Here is a 17111-nt window from a genome sequence, read left to right as displayed (position 1 = left end):
GTCAGTGCTCTGAATGTGAACTCAGACAGCTTGGGCTTCAGACTTCAGCCACTTTCCAGCCATCAATTACCTTGTCCAGGTCTCTCTCTTAAGCTACAGTTTCACCCTAAAAAAATGGCGATAAATCATTGTGCCCACCTCCTGGAGCTCATATGATGAATACATAAAATTTTGTGAGTCAATGCTTTAGTCCTATGCTTAACGCATAGAAAATGGTAAACAATAACATCCCCCCCACCCCATTGGCTCTATCATCTAACTTTGTCCATTCTTTCTGGCCCCTTTCAAGGTGTATGTGCCCTCTGGCACTTGTGTAACGTCTTCGGCTTATAACGAATTGATACTTGTTCCTGTTTGACCATAGATTAGCTGTGTGACTTTGAACAAGTTACTACATTTTACAAGCCCAAGATGTATCATGGTGATCACGAAGGGTTCTTTGGGGACTGAAGGAGGAATACGTGTATCATGGTAAGCACTGAGTCCATTTTAGTTTGTTTGTCTTCTTCCTTCCCTCATCACCAACTTCCCTCCACTGACAAACGGGCCCTCCATAAAAGCTCATTGATAGACTCAATACCTAACTTAGTCTAGAAGAAAGGGAGGTTCCTATCTTATGGGATAGCCTGGGTTGTAGTCAGTTCGCAGGAACTCTAGAAAGTTGTAGAGTCCTGCCCTGTATGGTTTTTTTTTTGTTGTTGTTGTTGTTTTGCTTTGTTTTTTGTTTGTTTGTTTGCCTTTTTGAGATATACTCTTAGTGGTAGTTCTAAGCATGGCCAGACCTTACAACAGTCATACAATTTTGACATCCTCTGAACTCATCCATTCAGCAAATAATTCTTGAATTATCTCCTCTGTCCCAAGAACTGTTGTAGCGGTTGGCGGCATGATGGAGACCAAAACAGTCCTGGTTTTTGTTTACATGGGGCTTTGTTGTTGGGAGACAGACACCAGCCATCCATAGAGTAAACTACATAGCGAGATGTGCTAGGAAGGGAAATGAAAGGTATCCCGAGATATGAAATAAGGGGGATTTAGAGTTGAGGGCCAGGGAAGTATTCCCAGTGAAAAGGACGTGTGAGCAGAGATCTGAGGGCCCAGGAGGAGTACCCAGGTACAGAGACAGTGGAATACCTTCAGATTTAATCATCACTCCTTTTCTTTTAATGTAATATACTATTTAGTATTTTATTAAGCTTGGATGATGACAGATGATAATTATTCTTAAAATCTGGAGGCACCCAAATATGCTGTCACTGGCTGCTTTTATCTCACTATAAATAGTACGTGTGTTGGGCTGGGTGAGGGAGGCTGAATTGTATTTAAGCACAACCGGTGCATTGTGTGTTTTTTTTTAATTATACTTGGGGCCAGTTCTGTCAGTAAAGCCCATCCAGGCACTTTGTCACATTATGGATAGCACTGCCTGGGCTTGCCTGCCCAGGGCAGGTGCTCTTTATTTTAATTTGTATTACGTATATTTGCTCTGAAAGTTGTTTTTGTTGAAACTTGAAAAGCCAGGTGCTTGCAGCTAGAGAATGGGCAGACTTATTGGAAATTTGCTGAACAAGGTTTGTTACCATGAAGTAGTGACACCCTCAGCCAAGTGTAATGGGCTATGTAGAGAACTGTCCATCAAAACCCCCAGTATGATGACCACTATGGAACTGGCCTTCTCTTTCAGGACCGGTATTTCCTGAAGCGTTATAGCAGGGTCTCTCAAAGTGATGCACCTGGGATAGTAAGAGGTTACATTGTAAGAGACACAAACATGACAGGGAACTACTCTGTCACTGATGGTGCCAGCACCTTGCTGTCCAGTCTGTCTGATGAGGTCAAGGGAAGATTCTCTCTGTAGCTGTCATTTTTCCAGCACCTTTTATTTGCAAATTTTTCTTTGAACATGAAGAAGCAGGCCCCGGGAGACAGTTCCATCTAGCTAACTTTGCTTTGCTTTCATATTTATATTCATGTTATTTATTTGTTTATCGAGAGGGAGTCTTACTTTGTTGCCCTGGCTGGAGTACAATGATGCGATCTTGGCTCACTGCAACCTCCGCCTCCTGGATTCAAGCAATTCTCCTGCCTCAGACTCCCAAGTAGCTGGGATTGCAGGTGTCCATGCCACCATGCCTGGCTACTTTTTATATTTTTAGTAGAGATGGGGTTTCACCATGTTGGCCAGTCTGGTCTTGAACTCTTGACCGCAAGTGATCTGCCTGCCTCAGCCTCCCAAAGTGTGTATTCATGATATTTCTATTTATGGCATGTGACACATATTTATAGCATTGACTTAAAGATTCTTATAAAAATGAAATTAAAAATGAATTGATTTGTTAAATAAGTAAATAATAGTAGACATGACACTCAGATTTGGTAAAATCATGAGGGTAGTACTTGAATGACTGAAGTTTGAGAATACTGCCTTGGCGTAATGTGGATTTTTTTTCTTCCACTGTCTGGTATTTAATTTCTGTTTCTGAGGACCTACTAAAAATTGGTTGTTAAAATCTGATAACACAATAATATACTACTTCTTACCCACTATTATGGCTGTACTAAAAACGATGGATGATAACTAGTGTTGGTGAAGATGTGAAGAAATTGGAACCTTCATAAATTGCTGGCAGGAATGTAACATGGTGCAGCTCCACTGGGGAACAATTTGGCAGTTCCTCAAAATCTTAAAGAGTTACCACGTGACTCAACGGTTCCACTCCTAGATATAACCCCAGGAGAATTGGGAACATACATTCACCTAAAAACCTATACATGAGTGTTCATAGCTACATTATCTGTAATAGCCGAAAAGAGGGAACACACCCAAGTGTCTATCAACTGATGAATGGATAAAAATGTGGTATATCTATACAGTAGAATATTAGTCAGCCATGAAGAGGACTGAGGTACTGGTGCAGGCTTGAACATAGATAAACCTTGATCATCTGATGATATATGAAATAAGACAAAGATAAAAGGTTGCATATTGTATGAAATGATTTATATGAAATGTTCAGAACAGGCAAATCATAGAGATAGAAAGTAGATTCATTCTCAGCACTTTGGGAGGCCAAGGCAGGTGGATTTCCTGAACTTAGGAGTTTGAGACCAGCCTGGGCAACATGGTGAAACCCTGTCTCTACAAATACAAAAATTAGCTGGGCATGGTGGCACGCATCTGTAGTCCCAGCTACTTGGGAGGCTGAAGGCAGGAGGATTGCTCGAACCTGGGAGGCGGAGGCTGCGGTAAGCTGAGATCGAACCATCCAGCCTGGGCAAAGGAGTGAGACCCTGTCTCAAAAAAAAAAAAAAAAGAAAAAGAAAGTAGGTTCTTGATTACAGGGGTTGGGAGAATAGGAAATAAAGAATGATGTCTCATGAGTAGGGTGTTTCTTTTTGGGGTGATGGAAATGTTCTCAAATTACAATTGACCCTTGAACAACATAGGTTTGAACTTCACAGGTCCACTTATAAGTTGATTTTTTTTTCAGTAAATACATTGGAAATTTTTTTGGAAATTTGCAACAATCTGAAAAAACTCTATAGTCTCAAAATATCAAAAAAATTAAGAAAAAGATAGGTATGTCATGAATGCATAAAATATATGTAGATATAAATCTGTGTGTTAATAGACTTTATGTTATCCGTAAAACTTCTGGTCAACAGTAGGCTATTAGTAGTTAAGTTTTGGGAAAGTCAAATGTTACACATGGATTTTTTACTATGAGGGGGTAGGCACGCCTAACCCCAAGTTATTTCAAGGGTCAGCTGTAGATAGTGGTGATTGTTGCATAACCTTGTGAAAATACTAAAACCCACTGAATCGTACACTTTATCAGAGCAAATTTTATGGTTTGTGAATTACATCTTAATAAGAAAGATCTGGTAGCAAAAGAACACATGACTGGTGATAGAAGGCTTTTTGTGGAGGTATTGTCTAGCGTTGCCAGTGGAATGGGACTGGTGGCATTGTCCCATTGTTTAATAGGATGGTGCTTTTCCCAGTGGTGCCCATGTAGCTTTTGGTGCCAGAATCCTATTGTAGGCTGACATTAGCAAGCTCCAACGGGCTGGACAAAGCGTAATATTAGGTTTTTATCATCACAGTAGCACTCTGAGATCTCTGGATTATTCGTATATTTATTATTCATATGTGATGGTGCTGAGGGAGGAGGGCTTAAAGTTGGGTGGTAGAGTAGGGAGCTGAACCCTGGTCTTTATACTTTCTTTCTACTGTTTTTTGTAAACAAACTGTCACACACTTGAGAGGTAGCCAATCAGTTGCAAAATGGTGTTGACGATGAGAAAGTTCACTCTTGCCAGATTAACTCGCTTATTTAAGGATTTATGCTCATGAACTTTTTCTTTGATGCCACTATCAATATTGACTCAAGATGTCATTTACAGCAATAATAAAGTACTCTTTAATTTGCAAAGAACTGTCAAACATAGTACTTCGTATTTTCTTTCTTTCTTTCTTTCTTTCTTTCTTTAGAGATTTATTTAGAGATGAGGCCTTGCTCTGTTGGCCAGGCTGGAGTGCTAACTGCAGCCTTAGCTCACTCTTAGCTCACTGCAGCCTCTAAGTCCTGGGCTCAAGCGATCCTCCCACTTTAGCCTCCCAAAGTGCTGGGATTACAGGCATGAGCCACCATGCCCACCCTATCTTAGTTTAAAGCTGAGGAAACTGAAGTCTAGGGATTAAGCAACTTCTCTACATATATAGGAAATTAAGAAGTCAAGCTCGCTCTTAAGCCCAAGTTGTATGACTCTGTGTCCGCTCTATTTTTCCATAATGCCTTCCTTTTGCTTTGGTGTGTGCTGAGGCATTCATTCTTCATTCATTCAGTAGTTACTTACTAAGTGCCTCCTATCAGCAAGAATCTGTTCTAGGAGCTGGAGATAATACTGCAGGTAATAAGAAAGAGGAGATCCCTAATTCTACGGTGCAGACGTTTTAGAGGAGGTGACAGACAGGAAGCCATTATCCTAATAGAGTCGGTAATTTCAAAAAGTGTTGTCTTCAGAAGAAAAAGATTTAAAAGGCGGTATGATAGAAGGGACTGTGATACACAGGTGGACTTTTTTAGGTTAGATGGTCACGGGGTGTGTGTGTGTGTGCGTGTAAAATATATATGGGCCAGGTGCAGTGGCTCACGCCTATAATCCCAGCACTTTGGGAGGTCAAGGAGGGTGGATCCTTGAGGCCAAGAGTTTGAGACCAGCCTGGCCAACATGATGAAACCTCATTTCTACTAAAAATACAAAAATTAGTTGTGTGTGGTGGTTCGTGCCTGAATCCTGGTGACTCGGGATGCTGAGGCAGGAGAGTCACTTGAACCTGGGAGGCAGAGCCTGCAGTGGGCCAAGATCGAGCCACTGCACTCCAGCCTGGGTGACAGGATGAGACCCTGTCTCAAAACAAAACAAAACAAAACAAAAAACGGGTGTGGTGGCTCACACCTGTAATCCCAGCACTTTGGGAGGCCAAGGTGGGTGGATCACCTGAGGTCAGGAGTTTGAGACCAGCCTGGCCAACATGGCAAAACCTCATCTCTACTAAGAGTGCAAAAATTAGCCAGGTGTGGTGGCAGGCGCCTGTAATCCCAGCTACTTAGGAGGCTGAGGCAGGATACTTGCTTGAACCTGGGAGGCGGAGGTTGCAGGGAGCCAAGATCGTGCCATTGCACTCAAGCCTGGGCAACACGAGCGAGTTTCCATCTCAAAACAATCAAATATATACATATATATATATGCATGCATATATATTTATAATGGGCCTAACCACATACTTTACATACTTATATGGTATATGTATATAAGTAACATATGAAAACAAACTTGAAATGAAATACTTCTTTTTCAATAGAAGACTGTCATTCCAATGTGTGATTTTCCCATCAAGGCATAAGCCTTGTGCAAAATCACTTCAAGGAGTTACCTCTTAGGAATATGACCTCTGCTTCTTGCTTAAGTCACTAAACAGCTGTGACGATCGTAAGGAGAAGATGGCATCTCCAGTTGTTGATGCTCTTCAGGACCACCTGTTGACAGTGTGTATCATGAGAACCCCTGAAGGCATCTGTAAGCCCTACACGGGGGAGTGTTACATAGTTGTAGCATCTAGTAGATGCCTATGTCCTGGCTAAATAAATACAAGTTGGTTCAGATGGAATGAATTCTTTGTTTTGGGGAAAATGTCATTCTTTTAGGACTCCCAAGCAGAAAGCTTTTATATAGTTGGCAGCGCTGTGCCTCTCCAAAACATGAAACGGGTCACGAGGGATGGAGGTGATTTAAGTATCCCTGACTCCCGGCGGGTATCTGGGGAGGATGCGGTGGGTGGTTCCATGGGAAAGGTCTCAGTAACTGTTGTTTCACTTAAAGACTGCTCTTGGGAATGGCTGTGGAAGCCATTTGAGGGCTCTAACTGGAAACAGAGTGGCCTTCTAATCTGCTTTTCATCTTCCCCAAAGTTTGACCTTCCTCTTTGCTGCCTCGTGCCTGCCTGTCCTGTTTGTTTTCTCTTTGCTTAGCTCTTTCCCTTGGAGTGGCACTCCCATATTTTCTTCTCTTCCATAAAAAAAATACAAGTAGGCCGGGCTCACTCCTGTAATCCCAGCACTATGGGAGGCTGAGGTGGGTGGATCACTTGAGCCCAGGAATTTGAGCCAGCCTGGGCAACATATCGAATCCCTGTCTCTACAGAAAAATGCAAAAAAAATTATCTGGATATGATGGTGTGTACCTGTAGTCCCAGCTACTTGGGAAGTTGAGGCAGAAGGATCGTTTGAGCCTGGGAGGTGGAGGCTGCAGTGAGCCATGATTGCGCCACTGCACTCTAGCCTGAGTGACAGAGCTAGACCCTGTCTCAAAAACAAAACAAACACTGAAAAAGCAATTGGAGGACAATAGCTCAAGAGGTCTTTTTAACTCATCCTTCCGTTCCCCCCATCCCCCCATCCCCAACATGTTTTCTGTAAGGGATCACCTAGCTGTTTCCGTAAGGGCCAAGGCTGGGTCCTGGACTCTGGGAGTATGAACCCTCAGGTTTTGCAATATTTCCAAAATTTTGCCGGTATTGCTGCTCATGCATGTGCGTGTTTCTGTGGGGCAGGCACTTCCTTTGTTTTTGTTTGCGTGGTGAAACACAAGTCAGTACATGAGCCGAGGGAACTGGCCTTTCTCTACTTACGAGCCACTAGTCAGGTATTTTGTTTCTGGAGCCCTTAGGATATACAGGTACATGGTGACCTGTGGTGACAACTACTTGACATTCTCTTTCTCTAGTACTGTTTCTCTCTCTCTGCTTTTGTCTATTTCTGAAATGTGAATGGCGCCCAGAAAACTTGAAGTACACAGCCTAAAGTACCATATTTTTATTTGGTCCCAGAAAGCGGTAACTTGCCCTTTTCTAAAGTTTTTTCAAAATAAATTGGAACATATAGGTAGAGAGTTTGTGAATTCCACAAGTGTTTCATCCTTTGGAGACAGTCGATTGCATATGGCCGCTTAGGTCCCTACTGGCCTGGGGGGCCAGTTTCTAGAGATACATTCAAATACGAAAGAGCTAGGAAAGAATTCCATCCAGATTTCCTGGAAAAAATCTACAGAATCCCTCTCAGCTGTATTGTTGAGTGTTATTTAGAAACTTGGGCTACCCAACTCATCACATACTGGCTTTTGATAATGTCTTTAAGTTAAAAGTATTTTCTCGTCTGACCCATTCAGGTGGCAGAGCCATTTATATTTACATGGCCATGAAAATTTCTGATGGCAGTCACAGACAGTAAGCTAAGTTAGCTTAAATGATGTGTATAATTTCCTGTTATATAAAACTGTACTTTCCAGAGATCAGCTAAAGAGACATCTGTGAACGTTTCTGTGTTGGAGGATGGGGGTAGCATCTGGCAGTGAGGATGTGAGTCCCCCGGTGTGAGCCGGGCTCGGTGAGGCTGTGAGCAAGTTACCTCCTTCTGGGTGCCTCAGTTCCTCAGCTCCAGGTGAGACAGTTATAGTACACATATGAGGGGATGCTAGGAGACTTAAGGGGTTATATATATATTAAGTCTTAGAGTACCTGCCATACAGAAAGCAGTACCTGTTTTCTGTAATTAGATGTGTAATTTTATATGTTCATTTTCCCAAATTTTTGTTGATCCTTTTGAATATTAGAGGAAATTTGAGTTCTTCTTAACCATATTTGGTAACATAGATCGACCCTATTGTCTTTTGCATTAAAGACTTTAGAATTTTATTTAAGCTGTCAATTTTGCAGATCTGAAGATGGAAACTCTTGTATTTATTCACCAAATACAGACCACTTTTTTTTTTTTTTTTTTTGAGACGGAGTCTCACCCGGTCTCCCAGGCTGGAGTGCAGTGGCACAATCTTGGCTCACTGCAACCTCCGCCTCCCAGGTTCAAGCGATTCTCCTGCCTCAGCCTCCCAAGTAGCTGTGATTACAGGCGCCTGCCACCATCCCGGCTAATTTTTTGTATCTTTAGTAGAGACGGGGTTTCACCATGTTGACCAGGCTGGTCTCAAACTCCTGACCTCTTGATCTGCCCACCTTGGCTTCCCAAAAGTGCTGGGATTACAGGTGTGAGCCACAGCGCCTGGCCCACAGACCACTTTGAAGTTTTCCCCTGCCCTCTCCCTCCCGTGCCATGACGTCACTCTTGAGAGTGCAACTGGTAGCCTGGGCTTTATGGCTCACTGAAGCCTTTGACTTTCTTTTTTTCTTTTTTCTTTTCTTTTCTTTTCTTTTTTTTTTTTTTTTTTTTTATAGACAGAGTCTTGCTCTGTCACCAGGCTGGAGTGCAGCGGTGTGATCTCGGCTCACTGCAACCTTCGCCTCCTGGGTTCAAGCGATTCCCCTGCCTCAGCCTCCCGAGTAGCTGGGATTACAGGTGCGCACCACCACGCATGGCTAATTTTTTGTATTTTAGTAGAGACGGGGTTTCACCATGTTGGTCAGGACGGTCTCCTGACCTCATGATCCACCCACTTCAGCCTCCCAAAGTGCTGGAATTACAGGCGTGAGTCACTGCGCCCAGCCCAGGCCTTTGACTTTCTTTAGTGTGCTTCTTAAATCCACGATGTATATTGTATGTTAGTGTGAATGTTTCCGAGAGTAGAATTTTTTTTCTTTTGAGAACCTCAGTGGCATTGCCTGCTCTTGCCGTCTGTGGGAAGGACAGCAGAGGGGGCACTGCTGTCCCTGCTGTGACAACGTGCAGTGATCACAGGGAGGCTTTTACCCTCCACCCTAACATTCAGTCCCAGCTGAGCCAATCCAGGATCTGGTTTTCTGTGTATCAGATGCACGATGCACACAACTCTGTTTTATTAAGCATGAAACAAAATCAAGAAGTGTAACAGTGCTTTACACTTCTTCTCTAATTCTGGCCTTGTATGATCTTATAATATATTAACCTCGGAAACACGACTTTTGCACATGTCAGTTAACTGTACACAAATAGTGCCAATTCCTGCCCTGTTGATGGGAGCTGGCTTTGCTATTAGAGAACTTTCTGCTATCAGGGGTTTGTCATGAAGGTGGTGCCTGATTAGTTTGAAGATGGGAAAAAAGATAGCACTTTAAGACATACAGATTCATAGCAACGCAGGGCCAGTGGGAACCACAGGGTCACCTTTCCAGCCCCTGCATTTTACCCAGTGGTGAAGAGGCCAAGTGATCCGATTGAGGTCACTTAGCTCAGGAGAGCCAGAGCTACGGGCCTAGATACTCTTCCTCCAGCACGGCAAAAAGGTGACTCTGTAAGATGAGAGGGCCCTAGAGATTCATGTCACGCAGCATAGGATCTGGGGAATGTTGTCTTGGCCCCTGGAGTGTAGTAAAACCTGGGTTTTCTGGAGAACAAGAGAAAGCTTCAGTTAAGTCATTCTGGTAACCAGGGCTGATATCCCATGAAGCCACGAGCATAGCAAACTTGTGGGAATTTTGTATTGAAGAACTTGAAGGATTCGTCCTTCCCCTGCTGTACTGCAGGCTGTAGGATTGGGATCTTCTCTTTCTCATGTCCCACGGTGAGTACCCCCAGCCCATGTGCCAGGGAGTTGCATAAATATTTGGTGATGTGTGTATGAAAGAAAGGTGAGAAGGTGAGGGTCAGACAGGTTCACCCGAAAGAATACTGACAGGGTGGGGGGAAATTACACAACTTTATTGATTTACACGTTTCCAAACTGCTGTCTTCAACCTCAGCTGAACTTTTCCTTCATTTTTTTCTCTTTCATTCAACGAATCCCGAAGTGCTTCCTTTGTGCTGGGCAATGCAGGTGGCGAAATGGTAAATAATGTGGCCATGCATGGTCCCGGCCCTCTGTGGCAGGAGGCAGGGGGCTCGCGGCAGCATAACAAACACAGAAATAGTCACAGGTTTGGAAAGGCTTGTGGAGGGCACAGCGAATAATGGAGTGCTGGGTTCCTTCAGATACGGTGGTCATCTGAAGCCTCCCTGCGGATGTGAAGGGAGCTGACCCTGAGCCATAGGAGGTGAGAACATTCGAGGTAGACAGAACCTCACAGGGAAAGGCCTCGAGATAGGAGCTCGAGGTGCTTGGCCAGCATCCAGCATAGTGGTTAGGGGAGCATGTGGCCAGAGATGCGTCCAGGAAGATTACACTGGACTTTTTTGGCTGTAGATTTGATCCCAAGTGCAGTGGGAAGCCAGCGGGGCTTGGAGCAAGGGAAGGGCATTGAAGTTGTGTGTTAAGAAGGCTTTAAGGAACCTCAAAAACATGATACTAAGTGAAAGAAGCCAATTACGCAAAACCACATGCTATATGATTCTGTTTATGTGAAATGTGCAGAATCCATTATGTGAAACATCCAGGCAAATCCATAGAGACAGAAAATAGATGAATAGTTGTTCAGGGCTGAGTGTCAGACAGGTTCACCCAAGAGAATACTGAGAGGGTGGGGGGAAATTATACAACTTTATTGTATAATTTCGGGGGGAGGGACTTCTAATGAATACAGAATTTTCTTTGGTGGGGGGTGTTAAAAATTCTAAAATTGATTGTGGTTAGGGTTGCACAGCTCTGTGGATATTCTAAAATCCACTGAATTGTTACTTTAAATAGGTGAATTGTATGGTATATGCATTATGTCTCAATAAAGCTGCTATTAAAACATTTTAGAAAGACTTTAATGCTGCCTGGCAAACCTGCTCCATTGTCCCAGGCGGCTGTCCCCAGCTGTTTCGGCCCTTTTCCAGCCTCCTTGTATTGGAGCACCCCCTCCTGCTCCAACTCCTGCCACTTCAGGAAGTAAAAGGCATCGGTTGAGGATAATGTCAGATTCCTGCCATCAAAGCTCCAAATCTCCCAAGCCCATGCTGGGTTCATGCTCTCCTTTCACAGTTCTGGGAAATGACTTTAAATCGTGACTCTGCCTATTATTGGTTGTGCGACTTTAGGCCAGTTACTTACAAGCTGAGCCCCAGTTTCTTTCATTTTTTAAATAATAGCGCTTACTGTATACCTGGCAATTTTTATAAGTGCTTTAAGAATATTAACTCATTTACACATTTTAACACATTTAATCATCCAGTTAATCCCATGAGGTGTGGGGACTGCTCTCCTCTCCATTTTGTAGATAAGGAAAGTGAGGCACAGAGAGGTTAAGTAACTTGCACAAGGTCACACAGCTGGGAAGTGGTAGAGCTGAATCCAGGCCGTCTGGCTCCACAGGCCATACTGTTTCTCCTGGCCTGTATAGCTGGCGTAGAGCTTCTTCTTGCTTGGTTTACGATTGTTTAATCTTCAGCTACTTGAACAGCAACTGTAAATTATGCCATTTCCACAATGCATTGCATGGTGCCAAAAACATAGTAAGTACTCAGTAATAGAAGGTCTGCACATTAACATACTTAATTGTCTTCCCCTCCACTTATTTCTTCATTGACCACCTCAGAACCCACAGGGATGTACGTTTGCCCAGTTGTGGTCCGGATTCTGTCTTACCTTTGCCTTTTTCCTGATAGTCTCTGAGATTTGCTTTCCTCACCAATAAACTGGAGATGATGATAACCTGACCCTCCATGGGGTCACTGCAGGGATCCATGAGCCACTAAATCAAGCCGCCCCCTATTCCTGCAGGGGTTTAATTTGATACAAGACCTGGCTGTTTGGACCATGCACTTTGAAATGATGATGGCAGGGTTGGGAGAGGGTTGGCTGAATGGTTTTTCCATGGAAATCCTGACGGCTCAGATGGAGCAGAAGTGATGGATGCGCTCACCTCCGTACGGTAGAACTTGCCCAACTTGACCCTCAAGCAGTGGGTGCAGCATCACGGCCACTGTATGTCTCTTATCTGTGCTGAGTTGGTTCTCCCCAGTGCTGTAAACGTAAACTTGCTGTGTGGCAGGGGAACTAGTTAATTCTACCCGTCGTTCCGTGTAAGCATGAACTGACAATCGTTTTGCTGGTGTTTGGCTTTTAGACCAAATCAAATTTACAGTTTTGGCAAAAGTAGGCTGCACTAGATGAGGCAAAAAGTACAGCTTCCTGGGTAAAGTGCATTCCTTCTGTTTCACATGTGGCTTCTCTCTTCCCCTCCGCTCCCCTTGTTTGGTCCAAGGTCTGTTACAAAATTGGATACAATGGTTTAGTTACTGAATTACAACAAACAACCTTGGAAAGTACACGTTTACCAGAGTGTTGTGTAGGCTTTGTATTCATCCCTACAATTGTGTTTTTGTCTTTAGAATCTCTCATTTTGCATTTTTAATGTCTGCTGTGAGATATAGGTATATGCTTATACACACATATTCACGCACACACACGTTAAGTCAGTGTTGTATTTCTTCCCTGCCCTTAGTAGTATCTTTCAAGCTCCTCATACATTGTTTTTCGATGGAGGAGCAAGGAAGGAGGACTCAAAGGAGAATATTGAGGGCTGCCATTATATTCTGAATTCTGATGATTTCTTCAGTTTACTTAAGATTTGCATATCGGTTCTTTTTTTGTGATTTAGATCAGCGTAAACTCCTCCCTCCAAAAATGCTTTCAGACAACACCAACTTCTATTCTTTCGCCTGTCCCTTCTCTGGGCACTTCTCCCGCCATGGCTAGACTTTGTTCAGCAGCTCAGGGTCCTGGGAGGGGGCCAGGCTGCGTCCCTTTCACAGTGGTCGGAAGTTGTACAGAATCTGTTGGGGTTGGGGCAGCGTAGGCTTGGGAGCCCTGCAACTTGAAAGCCAGAGGTTCCAGGTTAAAGTTTTCATTTGGGACACATTACTTACCCATTCAGAAACCTCAAATGAGGGCAGCCCATCTGACTGTTGTTTTCTGGTTAACTTGAATCCTTGAGCTAAGGTAGTCCTTCTATTTTTACTTTCTTAAATTATCCTGGCATGGATGTGTTTGCTAGCTCCAAATTTTGTTTAAATAATATGTCTTCTACTTATGTCATGAAATTCAAAGTGTGGTTGTTCCTTGGTTATGTCTTCTGATGTCTTCAGGGTGACCTAAGTCTCAGAGGACTTTGGTTACTAGCAAGAAAGTTGAGTTTGCTTTGGGAATAAGAAAGTGCTTTAGCGTCGACTGTCCTTCCATTCCGCCTGTTTTTGCCTTTTGTAAGAAATTGAAGCTGTGGGTTCGTTACTACATATTTGGTAGCTCTTCAGCAATGTGTAGATCAGCTTTTTCAAACGGGTAAGAGTCTAAACTTTTATTCTCTCTTCTACATTACTGTTCTTTCAGCTTGGTACCCCCAAAAATGGCCAGTGGGGTGTCCCTTGTCCTCAAAATCAGTCATTCCATTTCAGAAACAAAGTGAAAGAACTTTGCTGGTTCTAAATTGGGCTTCCAGAGTTCTTGGTGGCTGGATCTTTATTATGTGTTTGGATTTCATGTGGCCACTGCTTCCAAGGGAGCAGCAGTCCCAGCTCACAGCTCTGATCAGGGTCAAAACCCTCACTTAAAATGCATCGTTTTTATATGGTTTTTCTCAACACCAAGTTCATTCATTTGCTAGTCTGTCTGTCCTTCCTTCCTTCCTTCCTTCCTTCCTTCCTTCCTTCCTTCCTTCCTTCCTTCCTTCCTTCCTTCCTTCCTCTTTCTTTCTTTCTTTCTTTCTTTCTTTCTTTCTTTCTTTCTTTCTCTTTCTTTCTTTCTTTCTCTTTCTTTCTTTCTTTCTCTCTCTCTTTCTTTCTTTCTCTTTATCTCTTTCTTTTTCTCTCTTCTTTCTTTTTCTTTCTTTTGTAGCTTTGAGGATATTTAGGATTTAAGTTTCTGGGCAGTTTATTTCCTTTTTCATACTCTGCTCTTATAAGTAAAGATAACTTCTGAGTAGCTCAGACATATGTTGGAACCATGGATCTTTAGACCTGTAAGAAACACTGCAGCTTTCCAATCCAGTTTTCAGACATTATGTTTCATCATGGTCCCCATTCTTCAAATTAAATTTAACCACAAACCTCGAAGGATGGCTGATAAAATCAGAGCTGCAATTAGTAGTGTGCGTGGGTGTCAGTTCTAATGGAAGCCTGCTAATCCACGGATGGGAAGCCTGAGAACCAGAACTAAGTGGGTTAGCCAGTGTTACCCAGGCAGGACAGGGAGTACAGCCAGAAGGAGAAATTGGGCTCATTTAGGTAGAAATCAGATTAGTGGCAGCTGGGAATGGGGCTGTGGGGAGGGAGTGGGCAGCAAAGGGGCCCAAGGGAACTCTTTTGGGGGGCAATAGGAATGTTTCTGTCATGATCGTAGGGTGGTTGCATGACTGCCTATTTGTCAAAGCTCATAGAGTTGTACACTGGAAATTGGTGACTTTTAATGTCTATGAATAATGCCTCAAGAGAACTGACAAAAAGAAAATAATAAAGTGGCTAAAAAGTTGTAAGGAACCTCCTAAAACATTCAGGTCTTTCATTGGGGGAGGGGAGGTAACATTTTCTATGCTTTTAAATTCAGTGTAACTGTATGAAATGATTCCTTGAAAAATACAACAAAAGAAGAAAAACTCACGTTCCCTTAATTCCAGACTGGACTGGTGGAGTCTGTTTTTCTGGTCGGCAGAGGTCATCGTCACTCTGTACTCATCGCTGCTGTCAGTTCTACCAAGGGCCTATAAACCTGGGCCAGGTAGTAAATATTTTAGGCTCTGTGGGCCACAAGGTCTCTATCACAGCTATTCAATTCTGCCATTGTAGTACAAAAGCAGCCAGAGGCAATATGTAAACCAAGGAGTTATGGCCGTGTTCCATTCAGACTTTGTTTGCAGAAACAGGCAGCCAGCGGGATTTGGCCTGGGTGCTGTTTTTGCCAATTTGTGAGTGACATTTTTGTTACTTTTGGAGAAACTCAGTGGAACAGGTGCACTTACTGTGTCCTCACCAGTAGGGTGAGTTACAGCATGATGGGACTGCAGGGAGGTTTGGAAGAGGACGGGTCCCAAAGGGCTTGAGATGCTGTGTTGAGCTAATGGACTGGGATCTGTAAAGGACAGGATGGTTTTGCTCAGATGGAATGATAGAGAATGAATTAAGAGGAAAAAGGGAGTGAGCATGGCCACCACTTTCTAGGTTATTGCAGAAATCCGGGAAAGAGATAAGTTCAGCCGTGACAGTGACCACGAGCAGAAGGGGACATGGTGAAGGGATCCTCTGCAGAGACAAATGACAGAACAGAAGGCAGAGAATGCCTGTAGCTGGGATTACAGGCCACCACGCTCTGCTGTTTGTATGTTTAGTAGAGACAGGGTTTCACTATGTTGGCCAGGCTGGTCTCGAACTCCTGAGCTCAGGTGATCCCCCCGCCCTGGCCTCCCAAAGTGCTGGAATTACATGTGTGAGCCACTGCATCTGGCCCACTCCTTGGGTTTCAAACAGAGTATTATTGAACAACCTCAAATTGCTATATTTAAATCAACTCTTTATCAACTGGTTCTGAAAATTAAGGCCTAAAGACATCAACAAAACGAGTGACAGAAGAAAGGCATTTCCAAGTGATGTCATTGGGTGACTCATCTCACAAAAGGGCACTCGGAGGCCTACCAGTAGACCACCTTTCTGGCTTTTGGCGTGCCCTGACATCAGCCTTGCTCGCTCCATTAATCCTACTGTGCTCACATAGAAGCCAAACCATGTCACGCTTCTGTTTGAAAACTGTCTTTTTGTTCTTAGCAACATGTCGTGTTTGGGGGAAGTTATAATATACTGGACAGTGGTATCAGTAAGTCGGGAAGGCTAAGGAGCTTTGTGTCAGGTCTTTATCATTTAATGGTTTTCAAAGTATTGGGAATTCTGAGAATATTGTGGTCAGGTGTACATGTACCACCCAAATCTTGTTTCCTTCCCTCTGGTTCAGATAATAATAAAGTGACCTTCCCCTGAACCCCATCTCCTTTGTAGTGGAGGTTGATTCCCAGTAGAGAACATCTCACATGTAGTAGTTGCTTCATAAAGTTTGTTGAATTAAATTGAATTTGTGTGAGTCTGTGATGATTCTCCTCGTGGAAGAACATAGTCTACCAAAATCCTGTGGGAGCAAATTTCTGTATCACATGTCACTTTATTTATTTATTTATTTTGAGACAGTTTCATCCTTGTCACCTAGGCTGGAGTGCAATGGCGCTATCTCGGCTCACTGCAACCTCCGCCTCCTGGGTTCAACTGATTCTCCTGCCTCAGCCTCCCGAGTAGCTGGGAATACAGGGGCCCACCACCACACCCAGCTTTTTTTTTTTTTGTATTTTTAGTAGAGACGGAATTTCACCATGTTGGCCAGGCTAGTCTTGAACTCCTGACCTCAAGTGGTCCACCCTCCTTGGCCTCCCAAAGTGCTGGGATTACAGACATGAACCACCGCGCCCGGCACATGTCACTTGTGGTTCTTAAAAGTCTTGAGTGAGATGAGAGTCTGCAAGCTTTAGCTAAACTGATTTCTGAATTTAATCATTAAAAAAAAAAAAAAAAAAAACAGAAAGCAAAAAGCAATCTAAAAGCACAAAACCCAACTCAAGTGGAAGTACTCAATGCAAATGCTGGAAGAACCACTCTGGGCTCCTGTATTTGAAGAACTGTAGCTTCTGCCAACTTGAGCTTGCCAAGCTCTTGGAAGCAAAGCCACAGAGG

At 43.5% G+C, this 17111-nt stretch overlaps 1 protein-coding gene across 4 annotated transcripts in view; it reads left to right on the top strand.

Annotated features, from left to right (window-relative positions):
• Positions 1-17111, top strand: part of CNKSR3 (CNKSR family member 3) — a 112820-nt gene that overhangs the window by 37183 nt on the left and 58526 nt on the right. The window contains exon 2 of one of the 4 annotated variants that reach the window (XM_015137078.3): positions 365-471. The gene's annotated coding sequence lies outside the window, so the exon portion shown is untranslated. 4 annotated transcript variants of the gene reach the window in all.

The sequence above is a fragment of the Macaca mulatta genome, chromosome 4 (assembly GCF_049350105.2).
Source record: "Macaca mulatta isolate MMU2019108-1 chromosome 4, T2T-MMU8v2.0, whole genome shotgun sequence".
NCBI lineage: Eukaryota > Metazoa > Chordata > Mammalia > Primates > Cercopithecidae > Macaca > Macaca mulatta.
Note: the sequence above shows the minus strand (reverse complement) of the source record. Positions and strands in the feature narration are given on the sequence as shown.